General features: G+C 38.8%; 1 protein-coding gene across 5 annotated transcripts in view; it reads left to right on the forward strand.

Annotated features, from left to right (window-relative positions):
* The first annotated feature begins 685 nt into the window (after positions 1 to 685).
* The window catches only part of ptpra (protein tyrosine phosphatase receptor type A), a 57,084-nt gene continuing 37,011 nt past the window's right edge, over positions 686 to 20,758 (forward strand). For 2 of the 5 annotated variants that reach the window (XM_061786475.1, XM_061786478.1), the window contains exons 1-2: positions 686 to 1,199; positions 18,742 to 18,788. The gene's annotated coding sequence lies outside the window, so the exon portion shown is untranslated. Of the gene's footprint in view, positions 1,200 to 8,646; positions 8,669 to 18,741; positions 18,789 to 20,758 lie in introns of those variants that run through there. The other 3 variants (XM_061786477.1, XM_061786479.1, XM_061786476.1) reach the window with 2 other exon arrangements.

Here is a 20,758-nt window from a genome sequence, read left to right on the forward strand (position 1 = left end):
TAGCCATGTCAAGAAAAACTGAGCATGACCTGTACATCTAATTAGTGCAGGCACTGCATTTGCCACAAATCATTTTTGGGGCCGTCAACATCAAACAATTCTTATAATGCCATGGAGAATACCTTTCTTCTAAACTCTCGCCGTTATCGTTAATGATCCCAGGTTCATGTTGCTGCAATCTTTTTTTTTTCCCTTAACTCTTTTTTTACAACATCCGCGGAGGTTGAATAAAGCAATGAACCTATTTTGCCAACGTAAAGGATGGATGACTATTAATCCCGTTGGGGAAATTGATGCATCTCGCAGCCCAGAGTCAATATGGACCAAAAAAAAATTGCCTGCGTATAAACACAAACGGATTAATACATAAATAGCAGTACAGAAATGACAGCTGTTTTCAAATATAGGTAGTAAAAGTCTTTTAAAACAAACGTCAGAAAAATAAGTACAGATGCCTGAAAAATTTACTTAAGTACAGTAAAGAAATATTTGTCCTAAATTACTTCCCACCACTGTAATTGACCAGCGATGGTTAATGGGAAAAAGTAACACAACAGATGACCAGTCACAAACATTTAAGGAGTCCATTGTAGGGGGGTGTCCCTCTCTAAGAATTGTTGCTGTCCTGGCTTCGTGGACGCGGATGAACTCGCAGAAAGAGCCCCGACACGGCCCTCAGTGCAAGTGGATGCGGCGGATGTACTCCAATGAGCCAGCGGGTGTCGCTGTGGTCGACAGAGCAGCAGATGGAGACGAGACGGGGCCTGGCTTGGGGGAACGCCGATCGCTTCCCATTCTTCCTCATACAGACACACAACATGGCGGTCTAGAATGGTCGGCCGACGCGCCCGTATTGAGCGGACTACCCGTGGAAATTAGGCCCCCAGATATGCCCGGAAGATACATTTTGAAGCGACGATAAGTGAGGGCGGATTGAGGATTTTTATGTGGCGTGCGACCTGTTTTCTTGGATTTACCACGTAAAGTGACAGCGAAGTGTTGGCGGCGTGTCCCAAATCGAGCCTCCCTCCTCTGATATCACCAGGTCCCCCACCCCGCTCTCAGTCTCGACTCCAGAGGAGTGGAGACAGGGGCCGGGGCCGACAGCGTGGACAAGAAAGCGAGCCTACATTTCTACTTTCCTTGGCCTTTCCCCCCACCCCCCTTCCGAGCTTCCTCTGGGCGTTACTGGAGTCTTGGTGAGTTTTGTTATTTGGGATCCAAGCCCGAATCACACATGTTCCAATGTGGGTACCATCATGTTTCCTCTTGCTTTTTGTCACCCTTAGTGTTCACTTTTATCGCTTTTTACTGTCTCACGAGTACCCCAACTGTCTAACTTTATCACTGGGGACAATTCCCATGTTTGTGTTTGGAAAAACCCAAAGACCTTAACTTGTACAACCTCTTTGTTACTACTTGACGAGTACCTCGGAGGCAGGGAGGGAAATATTAGTGAGTGAGGGGGGTTATGTGGAAAGAAAAGATCCACCGATGATTTCAGAACCAGTAATTTGTCGATCTGGAACCACAACAAAGTGTTCAAAGAAATCCAGTTGTCTGCCTCGTTGGGAAGTCCACTTAATTGATCATCACAAGGTTTATTTACATGTTTGGAGAGGGTGCGAATGAAGAGAGTTGAGTGGGAGCGGGCGGGGTCTTTACACACAAGCAACAACAGTAATAAGGTCACCCCAAAACATTAGCATTTTAGCTCTGTCAAATGACAGCGTCCGCGATGGGAACTGAATTCCCCTTAAGGACCTCTCCCTAAGTTTTCCCCTCCCTGTCTTTTCAGGATTCATTTCTCTTAACGTCGAGTGTAAGAGAGCACACTATTTAAAAGTTTACGCCATTAGGAATCTTCTTTTCAATACCACTTTTCCTTTTTTTTGTTAATGAACAATTTTCACATCACACATTTCTAAAGCAAAGTAGGTAAAGTAAGATAAAGGACATCTTTTATTTTTTTTATTTTTTTTGAGTGCTTTGACGTCTTGTCAAAAGAGATGCATGATCAGGGCTGAGGATGCATGGAAGAACCTGGACTGTAATCCCTTTTGCTTCCGCTGAGTTTGACTCATCACATCTGGATACATTCTCTGAGAAGCAGCACATAGCCACCATACCTCAGTGTGATTTCCAATAGATCACATGTCATATTAGCACTGTCCAACACCCTGAACAAGGGACATGGTGTAGGAGGAGTTCATCCTTTCCCCCATTGTTCAATCTCCATTATTATCTCCTATATATAACCAATTGTACTTTTCCCAGGCCCAATAAATCAAATGCAAAGCCTTAGTGTACAATTTGAGGTTCAAAAGCTTTTGAGGGTACCCCCCAGTGACAAGGCATTGCATGAATGTACTTTTACTCCATATTTTGTGTGTTTGTGTGAGTGAAGTGTTATTCCTCCGTAATCGGCCTACAATGACCCTCCCTTCCCATTTGTCAGGCCTGGGCATGTTCACCTTCTTCACAATGCCGTATGTAGAACTATCTGTGTGCACATTATGTTGCGTTATTATATTAACAGCTAAGTGTGTTAGCTTCCTCTCCCTTCTGCTGTCCAGACCTTTTTCAAGCTATTTATAAACATTTTTATTTCTGTATTGTGCTTCTCCAGTGACCCTCACACCATACTTTTCACAATAGGCCTAGTTTGTGGAGATTAAAAAATTATCTTCAGTTATATTATTGACGTTTTGGGGGGGGACACCTACAGTACACCTTCGCACAGTGTCAAGACTTGATTATTTTGGGTGGGACACGAAGTATATTTATGTTTCCACCAGTAGTCGTACAAATTTTTCCATTGAGGGGGTACTGTGCTCCTGCCCCAGACAAGACAATTACAGCTCCATCCAGATAATTCTGAAGCTTTGTGGAACATGGTTATGGCTGTGTCTGATATGTTGCTGGATGTCATGATTTAGGTGTGTGCAATGCAGGAAATTAAAAGAGTGGTTAATAATTCCCTGAACTTGTTGGTAGAAGCCATGTTTTATGTATTGATCATGTTTGGCTAAATTTGCTATTAGACTATTAATTAGGCTAATTTGAATGTACGAAGTAGTTTAAATGCTTCATGGAAACATGTTGTTTTACGTTATTTAATACCATTGTTCCAAGCTTTGCGTGAGACGAACACAAACGACTCATGAATCTTGGTTTGTCAAAGAGTTTATTCTGCATAAGTTATGAGTATGTGTGCTTCAAAATCTGAAAACAAAGTGAACAAGTACAACTCAGTGTATGGCTTTGAAAACATAAATCAATGTTTTTGTTGCAAAATCTGTTTTAATAAGTCATATGTGGTGTGCTTTTATGAAATATGCTACTGTAAAACTGTTTTTGTTGCTCATGGAAAAAGTTAAATACACAGTTGTCATTGGATGGCAATGATTAATTATAACTTGCCATAACGCAGTACAAGTGGCAGCCCTACATGGATCGAATGTTGGGGTGATGGGAGACAAAAGTAATCACACTAAACAAAGTGTACATAGAACACGTGACTCACCTGTTATGTTGAAACGTCTTGGTAGTTTCCTCTTAAATGCAGAGCCTTTATTTATTTATTTCTTATTTTTTGTTCAAAGCCCTTGGAGGGTGGTACATGGAAATGCACCGAGAGAAAATTATGGGTGAGTATGGGGAAAACCTTTTGACGGAAGTGGTGATTTTGTCAAATATAATGGCACAGACAATCCTGGTTAAAATTTTGTTTGACATTTAAGGCGTTGGACCTCCGCTGTATTTAATTGACGCGGAGTTTAATGTGATGCATAATGCAGATAATTCTTGCATAATTTACCTTAAATAAGGATAATGGCAGGAGGGGTTTCCCGAGCCGATCTTTGAGATCGAATATTGGTCCGATATCGGCAAAAAAAACGAGTATCAGATCGGACTGGATCTGCGATTTTTACCACTCTTATGCATGCAGTCTATTCCATGCTCCACTCCAGCGCTTCTATCCAGCAGCACCCAGACAGCGTGCAGATCCCACGTGATCACAACAACAGGTTGCTAAGGTGCTACCACAGTACCAAGGAATAAGAGTGAATGTTGCTTGCTTCGTCGTTTGACACGCCAGTTGAAGTTCACTGTAAAACTAAACACGCATAACAAAAGAATTACACCTATTGAATGGTCAAATAGATCACACACTTTGTTTTTTTTCTTTGTTTTTGTTCACAAAAAATGCTACCACGAAGCTAACCCACAGTTAATTAAAAAAAAAAAACACCATTGACTAACTAAAATGAGCATCAAACTCGCGGCACTTATATCTCAAAATAATTAATTTTGGTACTGGGCTTTACTCGATCAGATTTTTTGGGGCCGATCACCGATCAAGTTTAACAAAACGATAACCGATCACCGATCCGATCACAAGATGGAGCAATGTGTCCATTTACATGACATGTTCATTTATTGTATATACTTGTGTACTGTATGACTTGTTCTTTTATTGTATATACTTGTGTATTGTATACTGAGTACTGTATCCATCCATCCATTTTCTGTACCGCTTATCCTCACTAGGGTCGCGGGCGTGCTCAAGCCCATCCCAGCTCAAAATTATTCTCTAGCATTTTAGACAAAAGTGAAATCTATCAATGACGTCTCGGTGGGATTCATGGATTGGCCACTGACATAAATTTAGTTCAAATTAACATTACAATATGACAGAAATAATGGGGGCTAACTTACTGTAATTAAATTACTTTATTTTACAATGAAATTACTTTAATAAATACTGTTAATGACATGCTTACTCTAACTTTCTCACAGTCCCAACTATATGAGCGGGTGTTGTCCAGAGTTTGTGTCCGTTTGGCCACCCCACGCTGCGTTTCTTGAACGTGGCATGTTCCTCCTTGTGTACATTCTTCAGGTGCCCAAATGAATTTGTTGTGTTGAAGCATTTAGATTGCGGTCCCCACGACATACTTCAGTTGTGCACAGACTGCAAATAACTTGTGTTTTTTGTCTGAGACACCGGAAAATAGTCCCACACCGACGACGTGTTTTTTCACCGACAAGATTGAAAAAAACTTTTTGGGCCGTCGGATAGTTATATTACTGCGCCACAAGACACGTGACAAGGCTAAAAATAAACTAGCTTTTGGATTCATACGTGACTGCGACGCGGAGTTAAATGCCTTTTGCGGAGCCGATTGATGACGTCATTGATCGGATCGGCGAATTATGACATGAAAGCCGATCAGCCGATCAGCATAAAATGCTCATTATCGGCCAATACCGATCACACCGATTAGATCGGCGTAAAGTCTAAAACTGAGTAGTTTCAAAAATATTCCCTAGTCAGGTCATGTATTCTAATCAGTCAGGTCAAACCAACATTACAACAGAAATAATGGGTGCTAACTTACTGTAATTAAATTACTTTATTGTAATTAAATTACTTCACACACACCGAAACCTTAGAGCATGATTCAACAGAACGCCGGCATTTTTACGTACAACCGTTAGTGCTAGCACTAGCTTGCTAGGCTACATAACGTTATGTTGGCTGCTTGTGCGGCGTATCGTATTAAAAGTACGGGAACATACCTCAAGCAATCCTTTAATGAACGTGTTTTCCCAAGCCATCATCACTACACGTTTTTTCCCATTTTGTTCTTTTTTGACCAACACAATACATATAGGATCCATTGTTGTTGTCGTTCCCGTGGTAACGAATCTATCCGGTCGCTTTTGATTTGACAAAGCCCAGTGATCGTAAATGACGCCAAAAGACACGTGACAAGTCCAAAAGTAAACTAGCTTTTGGATTCAAATATACTGTATACGACAGCGACGCGGAGTAAATGTCTTTTGCAGTCATTGATCGGATCGGCCAATTGTGACATTACAGCCGATCAGCATAAAATGCTAATTATCGGCCGATACCGATCAAGCCGATCAGATCGGTGTAAAGTCTAGCTGGTACACAAACTCTACATAAGCACATACTAACAGGCAATATAACAATACTCTCAGGCATATATTCTTCGCACTCTGTGAAAAATTAGTTATATTAAGAATATTTTATCGTATCATCTACTTTCTTTGTTACTGCAAGTGTGTATCTTATTGCGTGCACCACACTGCCCCTCAGAGGTCAAGACATGCACAGCAGGAACAGCGAGCCCCAAAAGGCACACACAAATAGGGGCAGTACCATAGGTATGACTGGGTAGATACGTCAGCGCAGTGAAGCAGCCAGGGTAACCGAGTGAATGCGTTGACGACTTCAACCAGTCGGCACGGAGCTCAAAATGGGTGTGTCGTATATACCAATACATATCTGTGGGCAGTACAAGAACCTAAAGCCTCACTACGTTTTTCCTATCTGCCACGACATTGTCCATAAAACTTCATCCCAGGTGAATTGCTGCATATGTGGCGAAACCAAATGCTGTTCCCACCATATACTGACAGTAGGGTTAATAAACAAAGTGAATTTAACTTGAATTGTTATTTTGCACTTTAATATAATTCATAGTTATTTATTGAGGTTATTTTTCATGGTTTTCAAATGTATTTTGTATTTAATCTATTTAATTGTATAATGATTTTAAATTTTATTTTAAAGTAAGCGACTCATAAACATTTTGTTTGCTTACTATTTATCTAGCCTTGAGCCTCCACTTTTGTCAATAACATTAATAGTTATATTAATAATAGTTAATTAAGAATTAGGAATCGATAGATCATGTATTACTGGTAGTTAAATTCAGACTTGATTGACACAAACCAACTAGGCTTGTCATAGCCCTTCATATAGTCATTTGGCCACACACAACATCCAAGTGTCACCGTGGCTTCTGTGGGGAGGTCTTGCTTTGCGCCTCCGCATCCTCTCTATGTTCTATGTGGGAACGCTTGAGAGACTCCTGGCATGCTCCCTAAGAAACCCCACAATGAAGTAGACATAGAGCAAGGTCTCACTGCATAGCATGCATTTAACTTACTTGAGTGAGCTTTATGATCCCCCAAGCCCCGATGCAAGCAAATCATCAATTTAGGCTTTGTAACAGACAAAAAAGGCCACCCATGCTGGTGAAATTAGGCCAAATAGCAGCCCTGTGCTTATCCTTGCCTCCCCAACAAGCCACCAGATGATGAATGAAGCCAGCAAGAACATAAACCACACCAACATGGAGTCATATCCCTCAGCCAGGGAAGTCCAGAGGATTGCGGCTGTTGTATGTGGCACCGGGGACATATAATCTGTGGTCTGTTTCAGAGAAAGAGTCCGAGCAGCTCTGACTTAGGCTCAATTCTGCCTCCTGTGAAGAGAGGCATTCACAGTATTCCTGCTGGCCCAGACATCCCTCCCTCCTACCCTCAAGACAGAAACTGTATTAATATGCAATGAATAAACACAGAGACAGGCCACTGTTTTTATATTCTGCAACCACTAGTTGAGCAGAGTCACTGATGGTGTAGTGGTGCACTCGCCTGACTTTGGTGCGGGCAGCGTGGGTTCAGTTCCTACTCAGTGACGGTGTGAATGTGAGTGCGAATGGTTGTCCGTGTCTATATGTGCCCTGTGACTGACTGGCGACCAGTTTAGGGTGTAGTCCGCCTTTCGCCCGAAGTCAGCTGGGATAGGCTCCAGCGCCCTGCGACCCTAACCAGGATAAGCGGTGTTGACGATGGATGGATAGTTGAGCAGAATGCCTTACAGAAAGCCAGAGGGAACAGTTTTGCTGTGCGGAGGCTAATGTACACCTGACCAGAAGCCTTTGTAACCATTGGTTCTCCAGCTGGCCATGTCAGACCATAGAAATAATCCATGAGGTTTGTTGAATTATTATTAGGTTTTTTTTGACAACAATTAATTCGTTCCAATAGATGTACATTTACAGTTTGCGCCAAAGTTTTATTCACGATATCGCGAAATGAAATGTGCCTTGATATCGTCGTGGTCTTGCCTCTGTGATCTCAAACACATCGCCCGGGCAACGAAGGATTGGCTTCGTAAGAAGCATTTCAAGGTCCTGGAGTGGCCTAGCTAGTCTCCAGATCTCAACCCCTGAGAAAATCTTTGGAGGGACTTGAAAGTCTGTGTTGCCCAGCGACAGCAAAACAAACCAGTACATGTCATCATCATCAAAACATCACTCCTCTTGAGTAGGGTTGGGCATCGTTTGAATTTGAGCGATTCCGGTTCCGAACGATTCCGATTCTTTTAGGGGGCTATGTCAAAAACGTTTGCCCAAATTATGAACATCCATTTTCTTAGCAGCCTGCAGCATAGACTAAAATGAACATTTGACTCGAGGTTCTTTATAACCAGTATCAATATCAAACCTATGAACTAAAAAGCAATGTGTTTGGAACTAACCCAATTGACTTAATATTCATTAATTAATGTTACAGCTAAAAGTTAAATATAGTATTGTTAAAATAGTTATTTGGAACGGTTTCATCATAGTTTATATGTGCAAGTTTTAACTTGACTTCCTGTTTTAAGCTTGTAGCCTTTTATATTGAAGGATACGCACCGGAACTCAGCATTTTACCACGAAAAGTGACTTCACACAGCACCGGTGATTTTTTCATTTAAAATTTTTTTTTTTTAAATGGATGGAACCAAATGCTATAAAATGCTGATTCTTTTCCTTACCCACCGATGGGGCACAAGGTTAGTGTTTGTGATACAGTGAGACAATGTTTGTGAAATTTGTCCCAATTCATTATGATGTAAAGTTGCTATCGTGAAGTTTTAGCCCAGTGTTAAGCTTTTTTTTTTTTTTTTCATCGGCTCTTACGTTGGTTTGAAGACTAAAATAAGTGCTAAAAAAACATCTGTGCAAAAGTGCAACCAACCGTTTACCTTGTTAGCTTTTCTCAATGTTTGCATAGACATATTTTATTGTTTCACTCACCCAGTTGACTGAGCTTCACTGACGCTCCGCACAGTGAAGGCTGAGGCTCGGAACGCGTCAGACGCTACACATCGTGAAAAACTCCTTTGCACAATATTATCTTATTCCAAGTGTTGCACTGAGTTGACTGGTCATTCATTTTAACAAAGTTAAGACACACTTTTGTTCGCCGCCGCCGTTGGGCACAAGCACGTAATCGTGCGTGTTCTTCTTTGTTGGTTTATACCTCTTCTTCGTTGTTTTTCGCCACTTCTTCTTCCCGGCTGGAGGACTAGGCATCAAAACTGGGAACCATAATGTTTCCATTTGAAAATAGGACAACTGGAACGTTAGTCCCGCTTCCAATCAGTTCGCGATTCTCGATGCCCAACCCTTCTCTAGAGGAGATCTGCGTGGAGGAATGGGCCAAAATACCAGCAACAGTGTGTGAAAACCTTGTGAAGACTTCCAGAAAACGACCTCTGTCATTGGCAACAAAGGGTATATCACAAAGTATTGAGATGAACTTTTGTTATTGACCAAATTCTTATTTTGCACCATAATTTGCTAATAATTTCTTTCAAAATCAGATGTGATTTTCTGAATTCTTCATTTTTAATTAAATTTTTTTTTTTTTTTAAATTTCCTAATTTTGTCTCTCATCAGTGAGGTATACCTATGATGAAAATTACAGGCCTCTCATCTTTGTAAGTGGGAGAACTAGCACAATTGGTGGCTGACTAAATACTTTTTTGCCCCACTGTATGTATAATGCGCACTATTGACTTTTGACAATTTCTTTGGGGAAAAAATGTGCATTATACACAAGAGATTATGGTAGCTATTATGGTCAATTGTTTACATTTTCAATACATTTGCACAACTGCCTGAAACTATTTTTACTTTGTCATTATGGGATATTTTATGTAGATTTAAAAAATAAATAAATAAAACTATATTCAAATTAGCTTTGGAATAAGTCTGTAACAGCAAAATGTGTATAAAGTGAAGGGGTGTGAATACTTTCTGGTGTCACTGTACATTCCATTAGTCCAAGAAATGAAATAATAAAATAGGTCCACTCCATACAAATACAGACATCAATGCAAAAATAAATCATCTGACATACAGGTGCTGGTCAAATAATTTGAATATCATGAAAAAGTTTATTTATTTCAGTAATTACATTCAAAAAGTGAAACTTGTATAAAGTATGCATTCATTTCACAAAGACTGACATATTTCAATTGTTAGTTTCTTTTAATGTTGATGATTATATCTGACCATGAAATTCCCAAATTGGGTATCTCAGAAAATTGTAATATTGTGGAGAGATACAATATTGAAAAACACTCTAATCAGCTACTTTACGCAAAACACCTGCAAAGGTCTTTAATTGGTCTCTCAGTTGAGTTCTGTAGTCTACACAATCATGGGGAAAACTGCTTACCTGACAGTTATCCAAAAGATGACCATTGACACCTTGCACAAGGAGGGCAAGACACAAAAGTTCTTTGCTAAAGAGGCTCGCTGGTCACAGAGCTCTGTGTCGAAGCACATTAATAGAGAGGGGAAGGGAAGGAAAAGATATGGTAGAAAAAAGTATACAAGCAATAGGGATAACCGCACCCTGGAGAGGATTGTGAAACAAAACCCATTCAAAAATGTTGGGGAGATTCACAAGGAGTGGACTGCAGCTGGAGTCAGTGCTTCAAGAACCTCCACACACAGACGTATGCTAGACATGGGTTTCAGCTGTCGCATTCCTTGTCTCAAGCCACTCTTGAACAAGAGACAACGTCAGAAGCGTCTCGCCTGGGCTAAAGACAAAAAGGACTGCACTGCTACTGAGTGGTCCAAGGTTATGTTCTCTGATGAAAGTAAAATTTGCATGGCCTTTGGAAATCAAGGTCCCAGAGTCTGGAGGAAGAGAGGAGAGGCACAGAATCCACGTTGCTTGAGGGCGAGTGTAAAGTTTCCACAGTCAGTGATGGTTTGGGGTGCCATGACATGTGCTTGTGTTGGTCCACTGTGTTTCCTTAGGTCCAAGGTCAACGCAGCAGTCTACCAGGAAGTTTTCGAGCACTTCATGCTTCCTGCCGCTGACCAACTTTATGGAGATCGAGACTTGGCACCTGCACACAGTGCCAAAGCTACCAGTACCTGGTTTAAGGACCATGGTATCCCTGTTCTTGATTGGCCAGCAAACTCGCCTGACCTCAACCCCATAGAAAATCCATGCGGTATTGTGAAGAGGAAGATGCGATACGCCAGACCCCAGTATGCAGAAGAGCTGAAGGTTACTATCAGACCAACCTGGGGTCTCATAACACCTGATCAGTGCCACAGAGTGATCGACTCTATGTCACACCGCATTGCTGCAGTAATTCAGGCAAAAGTATTGAGTGCTGTAGATGCTCATACTTTTCATATTCATACTTTTCAGTTGGCCAAAATTTCTAGAAATATCTTTATTGTATCTGTCTTAAGTAATAGTCTAATTTTCTGAGATACTGAATTTGGGATTTTCATTTGTTGTCAGTTCTAATCATCAAAATTAAAATAAACATTTGAAATATATCAGTCTGTGTGACTATAATATACAAGTTTCACTTTTTGAATGGAATTACTGAAATCAACTTTTTCATGATATTCTATGACTAGCACCTGTACTTCCCTCTCTTCAAATGCAATGTCCACATTTCAAATTAAAACATTACAGAGGCTACTGAGGAAAAATAAATCATCCTACAATATCACTAAGCAGAGGAAAAGAAACTAAGGATTTCCATGTCGTTAAGAGTGTTTTCCTGCATTTTTGACTTGAATTTGTGGACTCAAGAAAAGAAATCAGTTAGTAGGCAGTATCCAATTTCTAATGTTATAAATGAAAACAATGACAGTAACTACTGTACAATTAGTGAACAGACACTTTCTCAATACACAGTTTTGTGATTGTGAGCATAGCATAATTATTGCTGCAGCAATAATAGCGTTTTGAAGGTACAGTATATGAATGTAAACATTGGATGGACTGGCATAGAAGTGCACGGTAATACATAATTTGAAGATCTCTTTTTCACAAAAACCTGTGGGAAAACATAGAAACTACTGAAGCCTGTAGAGGACTCGGCCAGCAAGAAAAAGAGGGTTTTTTTTTTGGTTTTCCTGCTTTCGCATCTTTGCCCCACCTGTAACATGAACCTTCCTGGAATACCGGGAGCTTTCCCACAGTATTGCAATAATTATCGTCCCGTGAGATTATTACTTCGATAAAACCGAACCATGAGATATCGATATCGTTACATCACTAATTGTCACACAGTTCATAACTGAAAACTAGGGCTGTCACTATAGAATATTTAGGATTATTGCATCGATTAATCAAATAATCGGGTAAAAAATTATTTTGCATTGTTTTATTGGTAAATATTTTTTTTCAGATTACTGTTTATTAACAGATAGTTTAGTTGGTATTGTTTAATGATTAAACAAAACAAAAAACAACAATTAAGCAATATTACTTGCGAGATGCTGTACTTGCCAACCTTTTTGAAACTGAGAGGTACTTCTTGGGTACTGATCAATGCGGAGGGCTATTAGTTAAGGCAGTTTCAGGTTCGACTACAGTTACACAACTACAGTTAGTTATTCATACTATGACTGAAAATATTTTCATCCATAATAGATTAAACTGGCTATTATATTTTCAATAAAGTGCTTATGATTGGGTTACTGGTTTTGTCCATGACGTCAAAAAATAGGGAAAAATGTTGGATCCCTGTTTTACAAAGTAAAAGCAGATGTTTGCAAATTTCTTAGGTATTGATTAAACACAAAATATAATGTCTGCTTTCATGAACGACTACAGAAATCAGAGAATATTTACTGTTGAGGCTGAAATCGGAGGAGTCGGGCAATTTTACGTTAAACAATAGCTCAATTAATTAAGTGATCAAAATAGTTGTTGATTTATTTGATAATCGATGTTTTGTCGATAATCGTTTAATTTTGACACTTATTAGAATGTCAAGAGCTTGAGCTATTCATTCTGGTCTGTGCTGTCAAGCAAACCCTTATGATGTCATTCATAGATTAGTACAAAAGATCACTAAAACCAAATTCCAGTTCAGCCTGTAATAATATACTGCAGGACTTTGGCAATAGAACTGCTGGCAAAATTTTTGGTGAGGGGGAATTTTTGTCCATTTATCCTGGAAAACTGTGATGTCACCGATGAGAGAGGGCCTGGCTCACAATCTCTTTTGTAGTTCATCACATAGATGCTTGATGGGGTTGAGATCCGGGCTCTCAGGTTCATAAACCCCAAACGCAGCCAGCCATGCGTTTTCAGGTCTTGCTTTGTGTTTCCGGGCATAGTCATGCTGGAAAAGAAAAGACTCCTAGCCCCAGAACTGTTCCCTCAAATTTGATAGGACAGAATTGTGTGTAGTGTATAATTGGGAAACTATGTTTTTTATTTAAGATGTACAGAATTTACTCTATAAAGAATAAAAGAACAACAATTCGGGTTGCGTATAACATTTTTGTAGAAAACTTACTCTACTTACGTATTATTTTCAGTTTCCGAATGGTCTTGGTATGGACGAACGGGAGGATCTATATTGTGCTTGTACTCGTGCAGCATGATGATTTTTGACTTCGTGCATAACGCTTGGATGTAATGTGAAAACTAGTTGTCTGCTCCGGGGTACGGCGGAAATCTGCGCAAGGCGGAGGTTCCGCCTCAACATCCTCGATCATCCAATCACAAATCTAATAATCTTTCTGATTGACGTTGTTACAAAAAAAAGTCTGGAAATAATTTTATTTTTGTCAAAAAATACTATTTACATTGTTATTTTTTAAATTGTAGCTTCTCTTTAATTAAAACAACGAACGGTTAATGTTGGAAATTTCAAGACTTAGCAGAGTTGGAGAACCATATTATGACTATTATTATGTCTTGCATCTTAGCCTTTGGTTGTTATGGTGGTTTAATTGGACTTCTTTTATATAGCATCTATGTGTTCTTTTTACTCTGTGAATGAAATGGGATGTGAACAATTCGACCCTTTCACTGTTGTGTGATTTCACTCCTCTGAGGTCTGTACTTGGCCACAGGCAGAGAAGCAGCTGTCTTCATTAGTTGGTCGTTGGTGGACTCGCCTCACATGGATATTAGGTATCAAGTTCTGTTCAACAGTGTCAACTGTTGCACAGGAAACAGATTTCCAGTTACATGCAAAGATTTGCAATGATAGAGTGAAGGACGTTCTCAAGAAGGGCTTCTCTGAATGTATTATTCTAAGATTATTGTAACTATAGTGTTTTTACTGTGTTACATGCCTTTTACTGTAGGAATAGAGTAAGATGGTAGAAACAATAACACTCCACTGAAGACTTTTCAATAGCCTACTTTTTAGTTGTTTACAACACCTCTGCAAATGGCAGAGTTACCATTACATTTTGTACAGTGTCCCTATGTTAATGTGGTGATTAGTCGAGTCACCACTAGCGCACGACCAAGACTTTAAAGTGTAGATTGAAGTATGTTTGCCTTCACTGTGATAGGCTGTCCACCCTTACAACCACTTAGAATGAGATGCTCCTTGCTGGACTTACAGAAAATAGGTTGCATATGAAAAATCAACATCATTTATTTGTGAGTTGCCAACAGAGGTTCATTCACTTAAAAAAAAAAAAAAGCACTCAATATCAATGAGGTTGTAGGCAGTAGGCATGTTATTAAAATGTTTCAATGATGTTGTTGTCTGTTGTTTCAGTCTTCCTTCAACCAAATTTGATATTACAGTCTAAGGTCGGAGAAAGAAAGGGACGCACCGAAAATTTAGTCACTGAAAATCTTTGTCCGAAAATGACCCAAAAGTGCATTTTTGGTTTTCGGCTGAAAGACTTTAATCAAAAACAACATGCTCAAATCAGGATTTTGTGATGATGCAAGCAAAAACTGCAGCCGGCGCACCCTTGTCTGGATAAGGGCCCATTTGTCTGCAGTGTAGTATTTCAGTATATCTGAAAAAGACAAATTGCCATTTGCCAAGTTTGTCAGGCTGAAATTTCAAGAGAGGTACTTGCTCTTACTCTGCAAAGAGTTTCTCCATGTCTTGTTTAATTTATCACCTGGAATACAAACATCCAGCTCACCAATCTGAATATGAGAAGAATGTGACACAGAAAAGGAAAATGGCGTCTGTGGCGGACGTTTTTTAAATGGCAAGAAGTAGGCCTGTCATGATAATTATTTTAATACAATATATTTTCTCAAAAACAATCATGATAAACTCATGAATCATGAAAAATAAGGCCCACCCTTTTTTTTTTTGTGCTTTTAAATCAGCATTGTTGTTGTTCAAATTTCCTTTCTTGTTTCTCTATTAAATTGTTTACTTTACCCTGTGATATGGATCCCCCTGTGTCTGAAATAAAAATTAAAAAGCTGCAAGACTGGTCTATATGGGGCCTTCTTTCTTATGATTGGTTTAGAAGCCTAAACCGAAATGAAAATTCTCCATATAAAACCTCAATTGGAATAAACAGGCCAAATCCGAATGGAATTTCATTCAGTTTCACAGGGGTGTAATATACGTTTTGCCAAACCGATCAGAAGTAAATTTTCGACGTATACCGTCATTCAGAATAGAGCCGGGAAAAGCTCTTGTCTGTGCATGCTATGTCTCGACGTAAATGCGCGGTGACGTCATCGTTTACGCACAGCGTAAATATGGCTATTAACTATTTTATTACCATTTATTTAGGTGAAATTTTTTTTTACAAATAACAATCTCTGGCATATTCGTCAAAGTCTGTGGAAAACAAGTTATAATAACAATATTCGATAATGACTTCTAATTGCTTTTTTACCTCAAGTGTGGATCTCATTGTGTGGAGTTCGGGTTAGTGCAAGTTGAAATATGTATTATTGCGCATATGGAGAAAGCAAATGATGGTCCCACCATATACTGACATAAACAATTGTTTGTTGTTATTTGGCACTTTAAAAGTATAATTTTTATTTATTGAGATTATTTTTCATGGTTTTCCAATTTATGTTTTATTTAACTTATTCACATGTAGAATATGCTTATGTTTAGTTCAGCAATGGTTATGTTGCAATTTAAATATGTACAGTGGAACCTCAATAAAACTGATATCGGACAGAACAGACCATCAGGACTGAACAATGTGTCAAAAAATACTTTCCGTTTAGGAGTGGGTGATATGGGCATATAAAAATATCTTTAGTTTTTTATTTATTTTCTTTATTTTTATTTTATTTTCTGATAACGATAATTTGACGATATCCTATTTAAAAAATAAAAAATAAATAAATACGGTGTAAATCTCTTCTTGCTTCCCATTGCTTGCTTCACAATTATCCAGGACATTGCACAAGAATATTGTATGAATATTGTATTGTAAACCTGTTCACCTTTGGCAGCGTATTTGGAATTAGGAAGCATACTAATTCCTCGTGGCCCATTAAAGTGACTCTCCTATGATGAGTACTGTATGTCAAAAATGTCATCATGACCAAGCACACCAGCGTGGTAAATTTGGATAATGTGAAACCTTCAAACATTTTCAAGTATTTTTTATATTTATTTACAATAACTCTGTACTAGGCTTTACACGATCAGGATTTTTGGGGCCGATCAGCGAGTTAAAAAAAAACGATAACCGATCGCAGATCCGACCACAAGATGTGTCTATTTAAATGACTTGTTCATTTACTGTATATACAGACCCTTTCCAAAAATTGAAATTGTTTAAATTGTGGGCCCTGAATCTACAATCCATGAAATTTTAACTTTTTGAATGGAATTACGGAAATAAAAAAACTTTTCCATGATATTCAAATTTTTTGGAAAGGGTCTGTACTTGTGTACTGTATACTGAGTAGCTTCAGAAGTATTCTCTATTCAGATCATGTATTCTAATCAGTCAGGTCAAACCAACATTACAACATGACAAAAATAATGGGTGCTAACTTACTGTAATTAAATTACTTTATTGTAATTAAATTACTTCAAACACACATCAAAACTCATGATTCGACATAACGCCGGCATGTTTACGTACATCCGTTAGTGCTAGCACTAGCTTGCTAAGCTACACAACGTTTTGTTGCTTGCTTGCAAGCCGTATCGTATTAAAAGTACGTGAACATACCTCAAGCAATCCTTGAATGAAAGTCCTCTCCCGAGCACTGGTGACCACCAGCACACGATTTTCCCCATTTTGGTCTTATAATAGTGTATCCAGTTGCGTTTGAGTTGACAAGATAAAGCGCAGTGATTGTAAAAGACTGGATGCAGTGGTATCGGAATACAAGTTTATTGCAGTCGTCTGACAATTGTGAAAGACCAAATTTGTCTTGTATTCTGATCCAGGCATTATGTATTGTCTGTCCCACACCACCGACATATTTTTTTCCCCCAAAAATAACTTTATTTGGGGGTCATATATTTTTAGTACGACAGCAAAAACCACACGACAAGGCTAAAAATAAACTAGCTTTTGGATTCAAATGTACTATACACGATGGTGACGCGGAGTAAATGTTTTTTGCGGAGCCAGTCAATGACAACATTGATCGGATCGGCGAATTATGACAGCCGATTATCCGATCAGCATAAAAATAAAAATTATCGGCCGATACCAATCAAGCTGATCAGATCGTCGTAAAGTCTACTCTGTACTGTACTGGGCCTTTTAGGCCATGAAAAAACCCTACAAAACAATAATTCTGTACTGTACAGTAATATGGGTGCATTTGGCTACCAAAAAAAGTGCTTCAATGTGACGGACAATTGGCTATATCGGACGACCCCCGCCCATATTAGTTCATTCTATCGAGGTTCCACTTTATTTTTTATTGGTGGTGCTGAAGTTATATTTTAGGATTTCCTAATATAATTATTATTTATTTTATTCAATGGTAGCACATTCTTATTTTTCAAGTAACTTTATGTAAGCCATCGGTTAATAATTAATGTCAGTTTTTCCTCATACCTACTGTTGCTGATTATTGTTCTCTGAGTAATATCACTTCGTCAAGCCCTATCTAACATTCCATACTACAAAATAAGTACGTATGATTATTACTGATGTCGGATTGGACGCTATCGGCCAAAATTCAAGGCTGGCTCACCCAGTGCTCAAGTACAGATACAGTCTGGAACATTCCAGGGTCAAAATCGTGATTTTAGGCCCACAGATTATCACAGCTCTGTCAGGGATCCAGGATTATAGTTTGCATGTCCTTCTACCCAGCGCTAGCAGCCATGCTTTCTCCAAATCCTTGTGGCCATCACTTACTGTATCTTGGCTGAAAGTATCTTAAATACTGGTCCAGCCACAGTTCCTATCAGGAAATATTAATGTGACAATAATGCTGTTTTACTTGTTCTTTGGTGGATAAATGGCTGAAATTTGTTTGTTGGGTTTGTCATAAGTACAAATATTTGCATAACAGTCAGTCACGCCACATCATGTTTAAGAGCAGAACAGCAGCATGTCAGTCTCTGCTGACAATGATTGTTTAGTTTCTACTAAATGGTTACTGTTGAGTCTCCAGAAGCCAATGAATCCACGAAAAAAGAGACTTAGTGTGCGATCCCCTTATTATTGATGTGAGTGATGTGAACTGACGTGTGATAAGACTGTGATGGAGCCTCATTCAAGTATTCATCACTAGAAGATTAATTACTAATACTGTTATATTTTTGGAGTTTTACAATGCTGCGAAACATTTGTTGTTCGATGTTTGCGTAAAAGTTAAATGCAGTTTATTCTCTGCATAACACTGTCCTCTCTTGTGTTCTAGAAAACTACTGTGCGAATGAGTGACTGATCTCAAATTTGCTTTTTCAGGTAAACACGGTCTAATGTACTTTTATTTAGTTTTAACAACAAAAACATGACAAAATGTAAGCAATATATATTGGGAATTACAGTCCCCTACAAAAGTATTGGCACGGCAAGGTCAATTTCTTTGTTTTTGTTGTATACTGAAGACATTTGGGTTTCAGATCAAAAGATGAATATGTGACAAAAGTTCACAATTCCAGCATTTATTTCATGGTAATTACATCTAGATGTGTTAAACAACTTAGGACAGAGCACCTTTTGTCTGAAGCCACCCACTTTTCAAGTGAGCAAAAGTACTGGAAGAGGCATTATTATATTAACTTAAAGTGAATACTATTTAATATTTGGTGCCATAACCCTTACTTGTAATAACTGCATCAAGCCTGCGACCCATTGACTTCACCAGACTGTTACATTCTTCATTTGAAATGCTTTTCAAGGCCTTTCCTCCAACCTCTTTCAGTTCTTGTTTGTTTCTGGGGGTTTCTCCCTTCAGTCTCCTTTTCAGGTGGTAAAATGCATGTTCTTTTGGGTTATGGTACTGTGATTGACTTGGCCAGTCTAAGACGTTCCACTTTTTTCCCCCTGAAAAAGTCTTGTGTTGGCAGTGTGTTTTGAGTCATTGTCTTGTTGCATGATGAAGCTTCTCTCGATTAGTTTGGATGCATTTTTCTGTAAATTGCCAGACAAAATGGTTTTGTAGACTTCAGAATTCATTCTGCTGCTGCCATCGTGAGTCATCAATAAAGACGAGTGAGCACGTTCCAGAAGCAGCCATGCAAACCCAAGCCATGACATTACCTCCACCATGCTTCACAGATGAGCTTGTGTGTTTTGTCATGAGCGAATCCTTTCTTTCTCCATACTTGGGCCTTTCCATCACTTTGGTAGAGGTTAACCTTGGTCTCATCAGTCCATAAAACTTAATTCCAAAACTTTTGTTTCTCTGTATGTTTTTGCAAAATCCAATCGGGCCTTCCAATATTTTTTTTGCTGTAGTAGTTAGCATCTTGTGGTATGGCCTGTATATTTTTTCTCTCAGTCTTCTTTGAACAGTGGATTGTGATACCTTCACCCCTATCCCGTGGAGGTTGGCAGTGATTCTCCTCACAGCTCTCACAATGTTTCTGTCATCAACTACTGTTGATACCTTTGGCCGACCTGTTCGATGTCTGTTGCTCAGTACACCCGTAGTTTCTTTTCATTTCTTATTTTATTTTTTTTCCCAGGACATTCCAAATTGTTCTATTGGCTATGCCCAATGTTTGTGCAATAGCTCTGATGGATTTTCCTTCCTCTCAGCTTCAAAATGGTTTGGTTTTCTCCCATAGACAGCTCTCTGGTCTTCATGTTTGCTTAACAGCAAATGCAGTTTTCACATGTGAAAACCAAAAACAAGCACTATCTAAGAAATCAATCTAAAAGGACATACCTGAGCAACTAGAAACATCCATCAGTCACATGTTCCAATACGTTTGCTCACTTGAAAAGTGGCTGAGTTCAAACAAAAGGTGTGCTTTCCTCAGTTGTTTAACACATCTAGATGTAAATAACTTGAAATAAAAGCTGGAATTCAGAACTTTTGTCTCATATTCATCTTTTGATCTGAAAGCCAAATGTCTTCAATATGCAACAAAAACAAAGGAATTGACCTTGCTGTACCTTTGGAGGGGACTGTATACACCGTGTGAGCAAAATATTTCTCGTAGGGCTCTGACTCGCCCTCTGAATCACGATTCACTATTTGACACTAACAAATGAATTCCGAATCTGAATCGAATCATTACTCCTTGTACTATTCCGAAATAAAGATGTCATAGTTGAACAAATGAAAAATACAATTTGATTATTACGGTGGTCCTTATTTTTCTACTTTTATGCTCTCAACCAACCAATAAGTTTGACTACATAAAAAAATAATAATTGTGGCAAAATTGTATCAATATTAATCAATATTGAGAGTTTGCTCAAGA

The sequence above is a fragment of the Phyllopteryx taeniolatus genome, chromosome 9, assembly GCF_024500385.1.
Source record: "Phyllopteryx taeniolatus isolate TA_2022b chromosome 9, UOR_Ptae_1.2, whole genome shotgun sequence".
NCBI lineage: Eukaryota > Metazoa > Chordata > Actinopteri > Syngnathiformes > Syngnathidae > Phyllopteryx > Phyllopteryx taeniolatus.